General features: G+C 39.5%; 1 protein-coding gene across 1 annotated transcript in view; it reads right to left on the bottom strand.

Annotated features, from left to right (window-relative positions):
- The window catches only part of SHISA6 (shisa family member 6), a 359,347-nt gene that overhangs the window by 342,830 nt on the left and 2,051 nt on the right, over positions 1–14,466 (bottom strand). The window lies entirely within an intron of this gene.

Raw genomic sequence — 14,466 nt, 5'->3', positions numbered from 1 at the left:
GATCCTGACTTTAGTGTTCAGTGATACATCTTTGCATTTGAGGTCATTTTCTAGTTCTCTCATAGTTGTCCTCCCCAATCCTAGCCTTCTTCTGATTTCTTGACTCGTGGTCTCAGTCTACATCTGTGTTGGAATTGCTTTATATATATATAAACCTTCCCTTAGGAAGGTTCTGAAAGGTTCCTTCTGACTGGTGCCTATGGGAGGTAACCTAAGCAGGGTTCCATTGCTTTGTGACTGATGCCAATCTCTCTTAGGAGAGACGCCACTGCAACCAACTACCTCATGTGTAAGTAGAGAAGGTTAGCTAGGTTGTTATTTTCTTGTTGTGTGAATGAATTCTCTTACGTGTACCTAAACGTGTTTGGGTGTATGGTCTTAAAGGATTATTTGCTGCTATATTTTAATGTGCACTTATATTTTGAATAAAGTTACTTCTGTTTAACCTGGTGTGTTCATTGAGGGGAAGGGTGGTTCTGAATCCAGCACCTTGACCATACAGCTACAACTACCAAAGAGGGGAAAAGGAGTTAAAGCTTAATTCTAATTTGTGGGGTTTTACCAGAGGTTTCCTGACAAGGAGTGTAAATTTGGCTCTTGTCTTTTAGGACCTTGGTTTACCTATTGTCTGGGCTCAGAGTTCCCCTAGCTCTGAGTGGAACCAGTGACAGGGGTGGTGGCAGCCTACTTTCTACCTTGCAGGGTTGGTGTTAGTTTACACAGCCTTGGCAAGGAGAAATTTGATATTGGGTTTCCAGAACAATTACCCTAAGGGTGGGAATTGGGTCTGAAGCATGACTTCTGGCGCCTTGAGGGGCCCAGGGGCATGACAGGGGTTTAGGTACACGTAAGAGAATTCATTCACACAACAAGAAAATAACAACCTAGCTAACCTCCTCTACTTACACATGAGGTAGTTGGTTGCAGTGGCGTCTCTCCTAAGAGAGATTGGCATCAGTCACAAAGCAATGGAACCCTGCTTAGGTTACCTCCCACAGGCATATATACACACACACACACACATATACATACACACTCACAAAAAAAAAAAGGTTTTTAACCCTTTTTTAAAAGATGTTTTTAATGTTGTTTTGTTTTAATGTATTTTATGGTCTGTTTTCATGATGTTTTAAAGTGCTTTTAGCATTTTTGTTTGCTGCCCTTGGCTCCTGCTGGTAGGAAGGGCGGGATATAAATCAAATAATAAATAATAGTCCACTTGACCACTTGACTGTGGTGGATAGCTCAATGAAAATGTTGACCCAGTGTGTGGCAACCACAAAAAAGGCAAATTCCATGCTAGGGATCATTAGGAAAGAAGTTGAAAATAAAACTGCCAATATGATAATGCCAATGGATTTATCTAAAGTAGCTTCAGTGGGGTTCTGCACATGCAGTGGCACTTTCATTTCCTCTCCTGGTTGGTCCCTGAGACAACAAAATACTGGACTACAGTGTGTTGTAGTGGATAGAATGTTGTACTAAGATCTGGGAGACCAGGGTTCAAATCCCCACTCACCCATGAAGCTCACTGGGTGACCTTGGGCCAGTCACTGCCTCTCAGCCTAACCTACCTCATGGGGGATGTGGGGATTATATGAGGAGAGAGAGAACCATGTACACCACCTTGAGCTCCTTGGATAAAAGGTGGGGTATAAATGCAATGAATAAATAAATACATGGGACTTTGGTCTGATCTAGCAGAGCTCTTTTCACGTAGGTCCATTCCCTAGTAAATGTACTTGTAAGGATCAGGTAGAAGGACAGGATCCTCTTCCTGAGACACTAGATAGCTGCTGAGAGTCAGAGCAGGCAATAATGAGCTAAACAGAAAAATAACCTGATCTGATGTGCTGGATTTTATTTATTTTAAAACATTTGAAGACCACTTTTTCACCACTATGCAACTTAACTAGGAAAGTGCTTTTGAGTACTGCCTTATGTGGTCACTCAGAACACCATTAATGGATCAAGAAGCAGAATCCAAGCCTTCTTCTTTCTTTGCTCCCATTCTGCTATCATCCCATGAAGGAGGACTGACTCACTCCTGACTAGTGACACGTAATTTCTAGGGTAGTGTAACGAAAAGCAACTTTTCTTGTGAAACCTTTCCATAGATACTAGAAACAAATGGGGGGGCAAGCTGTACCCCAACTGCAGGATTCCATTGGGTTTTTTAAAAAAGAAATCTGACATGAAAGTTGCAGAACTGGAAGGCAAATTGAGAATTACATCCCACACCTCCACCATGCTGAGCTGCATCGTATATTTATTTATAAGTGCACATATTTGATAAGACACACATTCCAGAAGGGGAAAGGTTTAATTAGAAATACTCCCAAGAGATATTAGAATTGCAGGGCCAAACTACACGTGACATACAGCTGTGTTCTTCTTTCCCCCAGTGGTTTTTTTTTTAATGTAAAAGTAACCTCAGGCGGATGTGAGCAGAGTGGAGGAATGGCACTGGGAAGGGGCTGCTTAGCTCTTTCCATTTCTTCAATTTCTCTACACGAAATTGTCCCCAAGCTGCTTTCCAAAGGCTCAGGGAAAACATGGAGGCTAAAGTGAAAAAACAAAAAGGACTTTGCTGGATGAGTTGTGACTGCTATATAAAATATAGTCATGCAAGTATTCATAGGCACATGCTTGGTTTTGTCTGTGTGATGAATAGTACCAATGACATAACTTTCTCCTTCTCCATGACTGCCATTTTGTGACTCTTTGGAAGTTTTAGTTGTTGATGATAGGCAGTGTAATCCAATACATGTCTAAGCAAAAGTAGACATGGGTTCAATGGGACTTACTCTCAGATAAGTGTGTATTAGATTGCAGCCTTAGTCTGAGCACTCCCTTGCTCTACCACTCCAGCACATGAGCTCTTAACTAGTCTTTCAAATAATTATCATTGCCAATTTTTGTTCTTACCATCAAATTGATATTATAACTGTATTCTTGGGAATAGGGCTTTTGGTCTTGGCTAAGAGATTCAGTGTCTGAATTAAAACTCAGGTTACAGAAATCAGTGAGGAGCTATACTACTGGTAAGAGGATCCTAGCAGGTTAAAAAGACAGTGCTATGCTTTAGTCGCTGATAATAGGTGCCAGGTCATATTTAGTGTTTGGATTCTGCTTGGTTTCATTTCACGCTGTCTTCCTGGACACCCTGTTTGCATTCACTAAAAACAACTATTGCAAAGGAAATACTAATACATGGTATCATTGAAAAAGAAGGCATTTCTCTTGCTTACTGTCTGCAAAGCAGAATCCTGCAGCCTTGTATCCTAAATCCACTCTCTTTCTCCATCTCTGTGCCTGTGTTGAGAAAGCCATGCATCCGGAGCTGGTTCTCACATCCAGCACAGTATCATAACAGGAATAGAACAATTTACTAACCACCCTTGTAAACATCATAAACATTATTTAGTGCTAAGCAGCCCCCCCAACTCTTCTTTTGCAGCCCTCTCCTGAAATAATAGCATGTTCATCCATTTATGGAATAAAAGAAAAGGAAAGTGAGTGAGGATTGGTGAGATGAACAGAGCTACCAGAGCCTAAATGGAGGTGACAGAGATGGTGAAGAATTAGAGTGAGGAGCCAAGTTCAGGAAAAAAAATCTGATTGTTGAAATACTCTCTCTGTAATGCTTGTTTATCTACTGCACCGTTTGATTGTATATCACACAGGTTGGGCTATAGCTGCAGTCCATGTTTTCTTTTGGTATCTGGAAGCCAGTGAGGCTTCCCAAGTGGCTTTGAGGAGCACATCACTGGTGTTATTTAAGAACTCAACTGTGGTTAAGATTTACTCAGTCATAGGGGTGTCCTATCAAACTGCAAATGCTGATTATCAAGCTTAGCCATTAAGAAGTGTTCTCTCTATGCCACTTCCTTCCTCACTTTGTGTCACTTAGCATTAAAACAGAACTGTAAATGCAACCCCCACTCTTGATGATTAACTACTTTCTAATTAAATCACAATGCTGTTTGTGAGCTGCCTCCCCCACCCCCCCAAAAAAACCCTTAAGTAACGGAAGCAAACTCCTCCCTGGTATAATACCATGCACATTTGATGGAGATGTCTATTCTACCACACACGCAACACACGACCTTTCAGATGGATGCTTCCCAATTGCAGGAGAAACAAGTGGGAAAGAAAACCAAATATGAAGAACTTGATCTTGCCAATCTCATCTCAAGAGGAGCCAAAGGCAGCCTACTCACTTGCTTGGGCTGACTATGATACAACTGAAAGGCATTTTGTGCCAATAAAACATCTTAGATCAGAAAAACAAATCTTGCCTAAGAGGATGCTTCACCTATCTGAGCAGATGGGAGAGCCAGGCTTGCATAGATGCACATTCATATCTTCAGATGATGGCTCATGACACATCCAGTTTTTAGTGAGATCATCAGGAGCTGAATTCTGATACCAGGATACAAATTAGCTCTGTTTACTTAAGTAGGGTTGTTGCTGCTGACAAGTTCAGTTGAATTGGAACTTTGTACATGGCGGCAAATCAGAGGCAACGGGTATAGTATAAACCTGATCTTATAAACCAACTCTGAGATGTACCTGTGTACTCTGTTATTTAATATTCACCCATACCCAGCCTGGACTGGCTCCTCACACCCCTGAGGTTTGCTTGGCCAGGGACCAAGCCTTTAGTGTGGCAGGCCCTGCCCTGAGGAACTCACTACAAATAGAGGTTCGGCAGGAACCATCCGTTCTTTATTTCAGGAGGCACCTGAAAACTGAACTTTTTCAACAGGCCTTTTAACATGAATTTTCTTTTCCAACCAATGCAGTATTTATGGATGCTTTTATTATTGTTTTTAACAATCTTTTTGTTGGTTTTCAATTCTGTTATTTGCATATTGTAATTGCATCTTTATGAAAAGTGCAGCTTATACATATTTTAATTAATTAGTTAATAATTAATATAATTAATACATAAAGATATCAGATAAACCCCTGCCCTATAACTAGACCTCTTTTGCACCTGCAGGCTGCTTCACAGTTCCCCTTTTCTCCTGTTAATTGCAATGGGAGTACTCTTTTCTTTTCTCTAACTTTAGTTAGTATCCTCTCCTTGCCTCTCATCCTGTTCTCCCACCTCTGATCCATGTTTGTTGTTTTCCTTGGCACTAGTCACTGTCCCTCACAGAGGACACCAGGGGATGTCTTTCTACAAAAATCACAAAGGAAAATATAAAGTTCGGGTCCAGTGGAAAGGATCATCTTAACCTCTTGTTCAACAGAAGCCTGCTGCAGCTTCCAAGCCCAGCTGTAGCTATCAGTCTAACTTCTTTCTTCTGCTCCAGTCTTCCACAGCACAGATAACTATTGAGTGGTAACCTTCTCACTTCTGCCTACCTTTCTTATTTTTTGGATCTTGCTCACCCACAACTCTTGTGAGAATCAAACCGTAGCTATTTGCATGTATATTTTTCTCCTTCCTGGTTTATTTAGTCTCCTTTCAGTTTATCCCATCCCATCCCTCCATATAAAGCATATCTCTGCAAGTCTCTGTATCTCTGTTGGAAACTGTGTTGTGTGTATGGTCCAGACAACATGGAGTGGATACTTTGTGTATAATCTTGTAATAACTACTTATTGCTTTTTCATATTTCTGTACTGGTGTTTCAAGACACAAAACCATTTTTCTTTTGTCAGCTTTTTGTTTAAATAAATATTATAATCATAACAATCATAACAAATTGTGGGGTTCTAGCTAAATCTCGCTAAGCAAACTAGATGGTTGGAATTTATTGGTTATTGATACATTTCCCTCAAACAAGAAAAGTAATATTGGTGTTTTTCTAAAGTAATCAGACTCAGTACAATGACATCTGTAGCATTCAACTGTCTCCAGTAAGATCCACAAATTAGTAGTTCTGTAAAAACACATGTAAGATATGGGCTCACACATATACGTGTATAGATACACAAGCAGATCTGGTAACACTGTCCAAGCATACATAGAGAACAACCGAGAGTAAATCAGAAAAACTTACAAGCTCAGATTCATCTCCCATTTACAGCATTGAAAAAAATTGTGGTGCTGCAACTACTGGATAGACTCAGATTTATATTGACATCTCTACAAAATTTCATTGGAAAGATACCCAGATCTGGGTGGGCTACAGCATTTGCACTGCATGTAGTATAGCTGTGTTCCTTGCCGATTTCTATGACTGAAGCAATAGGATAATATAAAGATAGTATATGGGAGACTTTCTGTGCACTGCAAAAATGTATCAGCATAATAATCTGGGCACTACTGATGATCACTGGTTCATACTGAATGTGCATCAAATAATAACCAATCACTGGCCAAATCCTTTTTCCCATGTAACCATGTGAGGATTAGCATTTCTTCTGTGGATATCAATACCCTGGCTGTTGTTTGCATGGACATCCATCAACTGCCCCATTACAATTCTGATTCCTGGAGGAGGAATCTCCACCATATTGACATGAGAGATTGCTTAAGTGCAGTGACAGTGACGCCTAATTTATGAAGAGGACTTCAGAAAAAGCCAAGGTCAAAAGACAAAGTATGCCAATTCTCCTCATTTCAAACTAAACTCTCCTTGAGTAAAAAGAGCCTATTCATTCAAATCAACATGCTGGGATTGGGTCTGTGTGGTGGAGATTTTGCTGAAACCCATTTCAGCCGTTAAAGAGATAGTGGTGGCTCCTAAACTCACTTTTAATGCTGCCTGGCCAGAGGCAAGAGCCTGTCAGAGATTATTCATGCAGACAGCCAGGCAGCTCACCTGAAAGGATGTGTCTCCCTTGGGACGCAAAGAGAAGGGGGTAAGGAGCACACTGTCAGAATTCTGCCAAACTGTCTGCCATTCACTGGTCAGTCTGGTACCCGTCTTCAGACTACCCGAGTGTCATGGAAAGTTCAAAGGACTATCTAAGCAGGCAGCCCTCTGTCAAATAGAATCTGGTCTGGGTTATACACTCATAAGTTTTAACAACACAGTACTAAGAACTTTCTAGGTTCCTGAATGCATATTACACCACAGAAGTTATAGGAAGCAGGTATTCAGTTCAGTGCCCCATCTCACTGCCTCTCTCTTCCATCTCCCCTCTAGAACCCAGACATATAGGCAGGCATAAATACATGTGTTTCCTGAGACATTCTAGAGTCTCCAGGAAAGTTTTAGAAGCAAAGGTTTCAGATGTCATTTGCAAAATAAATAAAATACAAATAACTGAGTTGCAATCATTTTGGAACATGTTTCCGGCTTTATAGCTCTATGTGCATGTATCTGTTTGTAAATCTATGTACTACTGCATCCTGCTTATGGCTGTTGATAAGAGCATACGTTGGTGGTTCACAATGTACGTGCCATGTGAGTGGGCTGTAGGTCCAAGAGCTGAGATTACTCACAGTCATGTATCACAGTAAACAAGCACAATGAAGAACTATTGTCGCTTTGAAAGGGGGTTAGAAAAGAAGACAGACTGAGATATGACACCCATTGGAAGCTCATGTGAAATAGCAGCTGCCTCTCTAATAGAAATGGAAGCCTGACAGCCTGGCCCCAAACACTGCTTGCTCCAGACATTTGTTTCAAAAATTACATTTTCTACTTGAGATTCTTAGGAATAAAAGACACATAGCATCAGTTGTGAGTGGTATTCATGTATAGAAATAGCAGCTTTTGACTAGGAAACTGGGGAAACGGTTGTGCAACTTAAGTCACACTGAAAAATTCACTTGGGGATTGTGAGAGGTATCTGTGCATGTGTAAACCTCAGAAGAACCTTAATGATGGATAGATCAAGTTTTTTTCAGATCTGTACAATCCATGGCAGGTTTCTCCTAATTAACAAAGCTTCAAAAACCTCTGAATGAATTCCAGCTTGTAATGTTATTAGCTCTGTATATGATATAGAGGCAGGAAATTCATAGAAAGTTGATTATCAATGTATTCAAATGGATACAAATACACTTGGAATGCTCCTCACTAATGGTTAGGTACTGTTATTTGGTGTGTGTGTGTGTGTGTGTGTGTGTGTGTGTGTGTGTGTGTGTGTGTGTGTGTGTGTGTGTACTTGTGCATGACAGGAAAGAATAGTCTGATGTGATCAAGACTGGTCAAAACAAAAATGTGGAATAAATATTAGTAGTATTTGTGTGGTGGTGTCTCTTCATGGAACATACTGAGTGAAACTAGTGAAGAATGTATACAGAGCATCACAAGAGTATGTAAACCACTTAGAGGTCTTTACATTCAAACAGTAGATAAATTTTGTTAAATATAAAATTCAGAAGGCCACAACAACATTACACAACACTCTAGCAATAGAAATGAAAACACAGCTGGCAACTAAAATTATCTCAGCAGAGTGTGATGGCTGTGGGCAGTACATGTTTAGGAGACCACGGTCACATTCCTATCTCTTACAGAAAATGAAATAAAAATGCTTTAATGCTTCTAGGTGGTCATAGGATTTTCGTTTTGTTTTTCATATCCAGTTACAGCTGGCCATAGAGAAAATTAAATTTCAACATCTCATCTGCAGCACATATCTAAATTGTGGTCAGCATATGACTTAATGGGCTAAAAATCATAAGGCACAGCTTTGAGAGTAACACATGTACAGGCAAGTGGGAGCATAAAAGCAACTGATAACTCCATTCCTCAGCAAACCTGCCATGGATGATGATTGCTGATGCCCAGCAGGTTTGCCCTAGTGCAAGAAGAACTTGCAGTTTCTAGTCAAACAACTTGCTTGAATGTTATATGGCAAAAAGGCAAAGAAAATGCAAACTTATTTAGGAAGAGAAAACTACTACATTTTGCTTGGGGCTAAATCTGAAGTGCTGGCTCCTGCTGATCCAACATGGCAGGAGAAACCAAGCAATGAATCTTCAATTAGGAATGCTATGTGATGTGAGGCAGCAAGCTGCCAAAACTCTTCCTGACAGTGCAAACAGGGTTATTGTGATTAAATGCAAAAAAAACTGCATGGGTCAGTTGCACAGCAGTCCACATTTAATGTAAAAATGACCTATGGAGTTGCACTGGTGCAGACACAGGCTAGTGCAAACTGAAACACAATCTCATGGGACAGCATACCCTGAAATATCCACTAAGGATTACTGGAGTATGGTGAGAGCAAAGTATGCAGTTACAGTTTTTGGACGATTTCTCTGTTTGTGTATCAAAATGCAGAATTAAACTCTTATGGGACCTGATTTAAATCATTTTCTGCTTCACACACACACACACACACACACACACACACACACACTTATTGATTCTAATGAGGAACTCTATTTAAACTCTGTTTAAACTGTTTCACTCAAGGCTGAAGTCCCACTATTTAAACTATCACTTGTGAGAGGCAGAAATGACAAATCTTTCTTTACTTGGACAAGATCAATGCACAGCTATTTCTGGGCTATGTGCCGTAACAGAAGAATGAATTTAGAATCCAGATCATTGTATGGAGGGGAAAGATCCAGGAAAAGTCTGACATCTGAGTACAAAATCACAGAACTGGGGGCTAAAAGGGGACCTTCATGGATGAATGATCTGTACCCACCAAACAACAAGCATGAAAAGACTTTGAAAATGCACCTTACCAAAGATGCCTGTGTAATCAGGAATAAATTTAATAAACCATACCAAGACAGTTTAAGCAAGTAATCATAACCAAAAAACATAAGAGAAAAACTGTAGAGTCCACCTGTTATGAGAGTATTAACATGTTGGCTATCCATATACTTTGAATGCAGTAGGTAGCTATATTTATGCAGCTTAACATAGGAACCTCAGTTACTTTTGTATTTAGATGGAATAGTTGAAATACTATGCTATCTTATGTTTCTTTTAATATGCCTGAAATTTTGCCTTAATAAATACATGTTAGTTCTATTTAATAGTAATTTGTTTTGTTCTAGGTAATTCAGAATTTGAACCCATGCATTGCCTGACACTTGGGCCCTATTATATTTTCTCTATATTGGAAACTTTCCTGTATGTAGAAGGAAATATGTGCATATAGACCTATGCAAACTAATCTCACTTATAAACATAAAAGGTCACCCAGAACCATAACTAGGCAATGCCACCCTCCAAGCATTACTTAACATGCATAGTGCTGCTTTATGAGAAAGAAATGACAGAAACAAGGTCCCTTTCTAGTTGTGAAATGCACTCTTCAAAACACCCACCATCAATAGTTGTTCTTTGTATACAGATAAGATAGCAATTGTCTCAGAAGCTACTACAATGCCTGGAATCCACCTGGAAATCCCTCAGACTCAGTTAATATTGCTTCCTCAAACAGCTAAGTAAAAATTTTGCAGAACCTACTTCCGCTCTAGCAAATTCTAATCTAAATGAAATCCATTACAATTTAGGACTTGATTTGATTCCCACTAAAATCATGGATACATGATGAGCTTTTTTATTATTATTATTTTTTTTTAAAGAAAACAGTTTTAAGTTAAACCATTGTGCTTTTTGTCACTTGAATCTGAAAAGGTACTTGCAGTTGCTGGAAGATTGCCTGGTCCCAGACATTCAGCCCAACCCAATTTGAAATGTAACTAACTATTACTATCTTCCCTGTTCCATCTGCACCACCCAACATTCCATCACAGCTCCAAGAAGAGATGTAGAATTCCTGTTCCATGGAGTAGAACATTCTCACCTACCCTCAACTTCTCCCTCATTTGCTCATCCTTGGAGACACAAAATCTTCACATAACTGAGGGATATCTGCCACACAGAGGCCATAGAGAATCTAGGAGCAACAGTAGTCATGGTTTCAAGAGCAGACATGCCCAGAAAAAAGGAGACGTCCTGACAAGAGTTGCCCTGACAAGTGTGGATTTGCTATCTTTAAAACAATAGGCCATGAAGCCCTCTAGTACACATGTCAAACATGTGGCTGTCCAGGACTCTCTGTCTGTCCCTTGGGAATCCCACTGGGCCATGCCCTTCATTGACTCTGCTCTGTGCCCTCCTTGAGCACATTTGCCTGGATGAAATGCATCCCTGAACTGTGATAATGCCTCTTGTTTGCCGGGATAGAGTATGGAAAAATGTGTGCGTATGTGTGTATGTATATATATAGAGAGAGAGAGAGAACCTCTGACTTTTGTAAGGCTGGAATTTAGCTTACTCTACAAAGGTAAGAGTCATATCCATTGCTCCACCCACATTTGCTTTTGGCCCTGCCCGTCACTGGCATGTGGATCACAAGGGAATGAAGCCCTTGGGCTGAAAAAGGTTCCCCACTCCTGCCCTAAAAGCTGGATCAATGCTTCATAATATTTAAACTATTGTGTCATTGTTGATCAAATTTAAGTTAAACATCTCTGAAAGGTATAATCTTTTGTCATCTTCTATATTCTAATAATAAAAGTCAATCAACTCTTTTCAAAAATATTTGAAGTCAATTTTTTCTAACACTCAGTCTGTCATTCATTCTTTCATGCCCTTCATCTACATACAGGTGATTCATTTCACAATTTAGAATTCATCTTAAAAAGCAAAGGGAACTTCAAAGGAATAGAAATGACAAGAGGTGTTTAGACAGGGCTGACAGGACTCCCTTTGATTTTAATGGGAGGTTTGCAACCCCCTGGCATTACACATAGGAAAAGGAACATGTGGGAAAGAGGAACATGCGCTAGGTTTCCAAATTAATCAGAGATATAATTTATTCATTCAGACACACTAGATTTAACAAAAGAGCCACTGAAACAAACAAGAGCTTTCCCCCAATCTTATATGCCAATGATGCATACTCTCAGCTCTTGTTAATCACCAGTGCTCTATCCAAGCTAATGGAATAAAAATTTATTATTGACCCCTATTTTCTGATTGTGTCAATTTTGGAATCTCATTGTTGCATGGTATAGTTATGAGCAACCACAATGCATTGACTAAAAGCAAAGGGTACTGTGAATTCAAATTCAGTCCTAGCATAACTCTTCAGAATGCAAAGCTTAAGATTGCAGTTGTATCTGCAGTATGTCAGGAAGGCTTTGATTCAGTGTGTTTGTGTAACTGTAATAACTTGTACTGGTGATGAGTAGCCCTTCACTAAGGATGAGATAGTAGGTGAATGAGAGAAATTAAATGAGATTGTTTTTAGCTCTTATAGATCAGAAAAAAACCCACTATACATTCAGGCTTTTTTAAGGCATCTCTTGGGATTTTACTTACAGGGATGCTGGTACTGTATTCCATGCACCAGGTAAAGCACACTTGCCTTTCACTTTAAAAACTGTGGTCATGTCTTTTGACAAAACAATCTTTAATTCATAACTTAAAGGATAATTGTGCAAAGGCAGCTGTTCCTCCTTATTGGGAGGATTGCTTTTGCTGCATATTTTTTAAAAAGTGGCTCACTATGAATTATTTTACATGCTTACATTTGTATGACACATACACTCAGAATTTAATAACTGGACAATGTTCTGAGGTGTTGTCTCAGTGATTCATGCCAGCTGGAGAAAGGTATTGGCCATTTACAGAGGTAAAATGAAGGTCACACATAAGACTTTACCCATTTCAAACACATATTTCTACCATGCAACACTCCCTACATTTCTCTTTTTGGAAAAAACATTTGTGTGTCATCTTTAGCATTCAAGTGTTACTTTAGAATAACCCAACAGTGCTGAAAAATAGAAAGAGTTGGAATAGCTGCTCATAATTGCTGCTACTGAGGGCGGAATGCTATATGGGACTCCTTCCCCAAACATTACAGGGTATCTGACAGAGTAGCTTGCTCAGAGGGACAGTAAGATGAGTCCTGTTGCAGTTAACAGGAGAGAAGGAAAAGTTTCCTCTTTCTCTAGCATTTGGGCAGCGCAAACAAGAAATAACTGGGCACACAGGGTGCTGGGCATAAGGAGGTACTACAGGGAACACTGGAAGTGCCAATCAGAGAATCCAGGGGGTGACTAATATGTATCTGTGCAAATATGCCGGGGGTTAGGTGGGCTGCTGAGTGATGAAGGATGAACAGGTGGCAAGGGGGGGGGGGAAGAGGAACAGTTTTATAAAACAGGAACAGCAAAAGTTTTATAAGTTTGGGGAAAACAGATGGAACTCATGAAAAATGTAAAACAGCAATCCAGTGAGTCTCTTGTGCAGCTTAATCAATATAAAGCAAACTGTCCGGTGCTGAACAGAGAGACTAGGATGGGTACAAACTTTACAGAAGAAAAGTTGTCTATGATTTGTGTTTATCTGAAGAGATATCTCTAAGAGACAAAGTGACACCTGTGTTATAACAAAACAAAACCAACTATGTTTCAGTTTCAGTACAATGAATATTTAGCTGCAGTGCTGAAATACATTGTTGACTGTGGGGAGTTATTTCCTTACTTTGGGCCTGCTTGGTATTATGCAATTCTGTGCTTTGTTGTTAAGTTAATGCAAATTAATAATCTAAATAGCCAAAAAGTAGACACAACATGTAAGGCTGTAAGAAATGGAGGGTTTTAAGGACACTGCAGAGATGGAGTAGAGTGCAAAAGGTTTAAACACCTGTTCATTTCAGGACCTTATCATGATGGTTGCACATTTAAAGGTGTTTAGATTTTGAAGAAATAATTTTTAAAAATTTAGTTTCAGAGCCTATGAGGGACAACTTGCCAAATGGTTATGGTAACTGGCATATAAAATAATGCTGGAGAATTGAGACACCTACACCATCCATTTAGAAGGTGCTCCCTCAACTGCAGCAAGATATAGATAGCTGAATCTCAGATAAGAAGATTCGCTTTTTCTCCTCCTCAGCCTGGCCAGCTCAAGGAAAACAGCTTATTTATTTGATGAGTAAAATCTACCAAATTTCTATCAGAAGTGATGATGTGTAGGTTTACCTTAGTAATTCTCTGTAACCCAAGTTTGAGTAAGTTGCTTTACAAACATAACTCCATCCCCCCTGTCTGCATAATTATTATTTCATTTGTCTCACTGAAATTAATTCAGAATCCATTATAAACATTCCTCTTATTCAAACCCATTCAAGGTATTTGTATTTTAGTATCCTGTTAACATTCATTCCTGGTGTCTGCTTTATTAACCCCATTTCAGACCTAAGCAGCAGAGAAGGGTTTTTTTTAAAGAAAGTCACTCTTTTTTCCAGAGCTGGAAATGAAAATCTACTTCCCAAGAGTATGCCCTGTCCTTGTTATGAAAAAGGTGTATTTTTGTTCTCTAAGAAAATATACAAAAGCGAAGGAACATGAATATATGGTGTTGCATGCTAGATTGTATATATGGCTCCCCATACTGAGGCAAGACGACTCTAAGGAAAAGAGATGATTGTCCTGAGACGTGTGCCTGGCTCTCTCCAGAACCTGATCTTTCTTGGATGTAAAACTATTTCTTTGGGATCTCTGTGGTGCCTGGAAATGGGGCAATCTCTTTAAATACTAGAGTTATACATCTTTGTTTATCTCCTAGG

Source organism: Rhineura floridana, chromosome 3 (assembly GCF_030035675.1).
Source record: "Rhineura floridana isolate rRhiFlo1 chromosome 3, rRhiFlo1.hap2, whole genome shotgun sequence".
Taxonomy (NCBI): Eukaryota; Metazoa; Chordata; class Lepidosauria; order Squamata; family Rhineuridae; genus Rhineura; species Rhineura floridana.
Note: the sequence above shows the minus strand (reverse complement) of the source record. Positions and strands in the feature narration are given on the sequence as shown.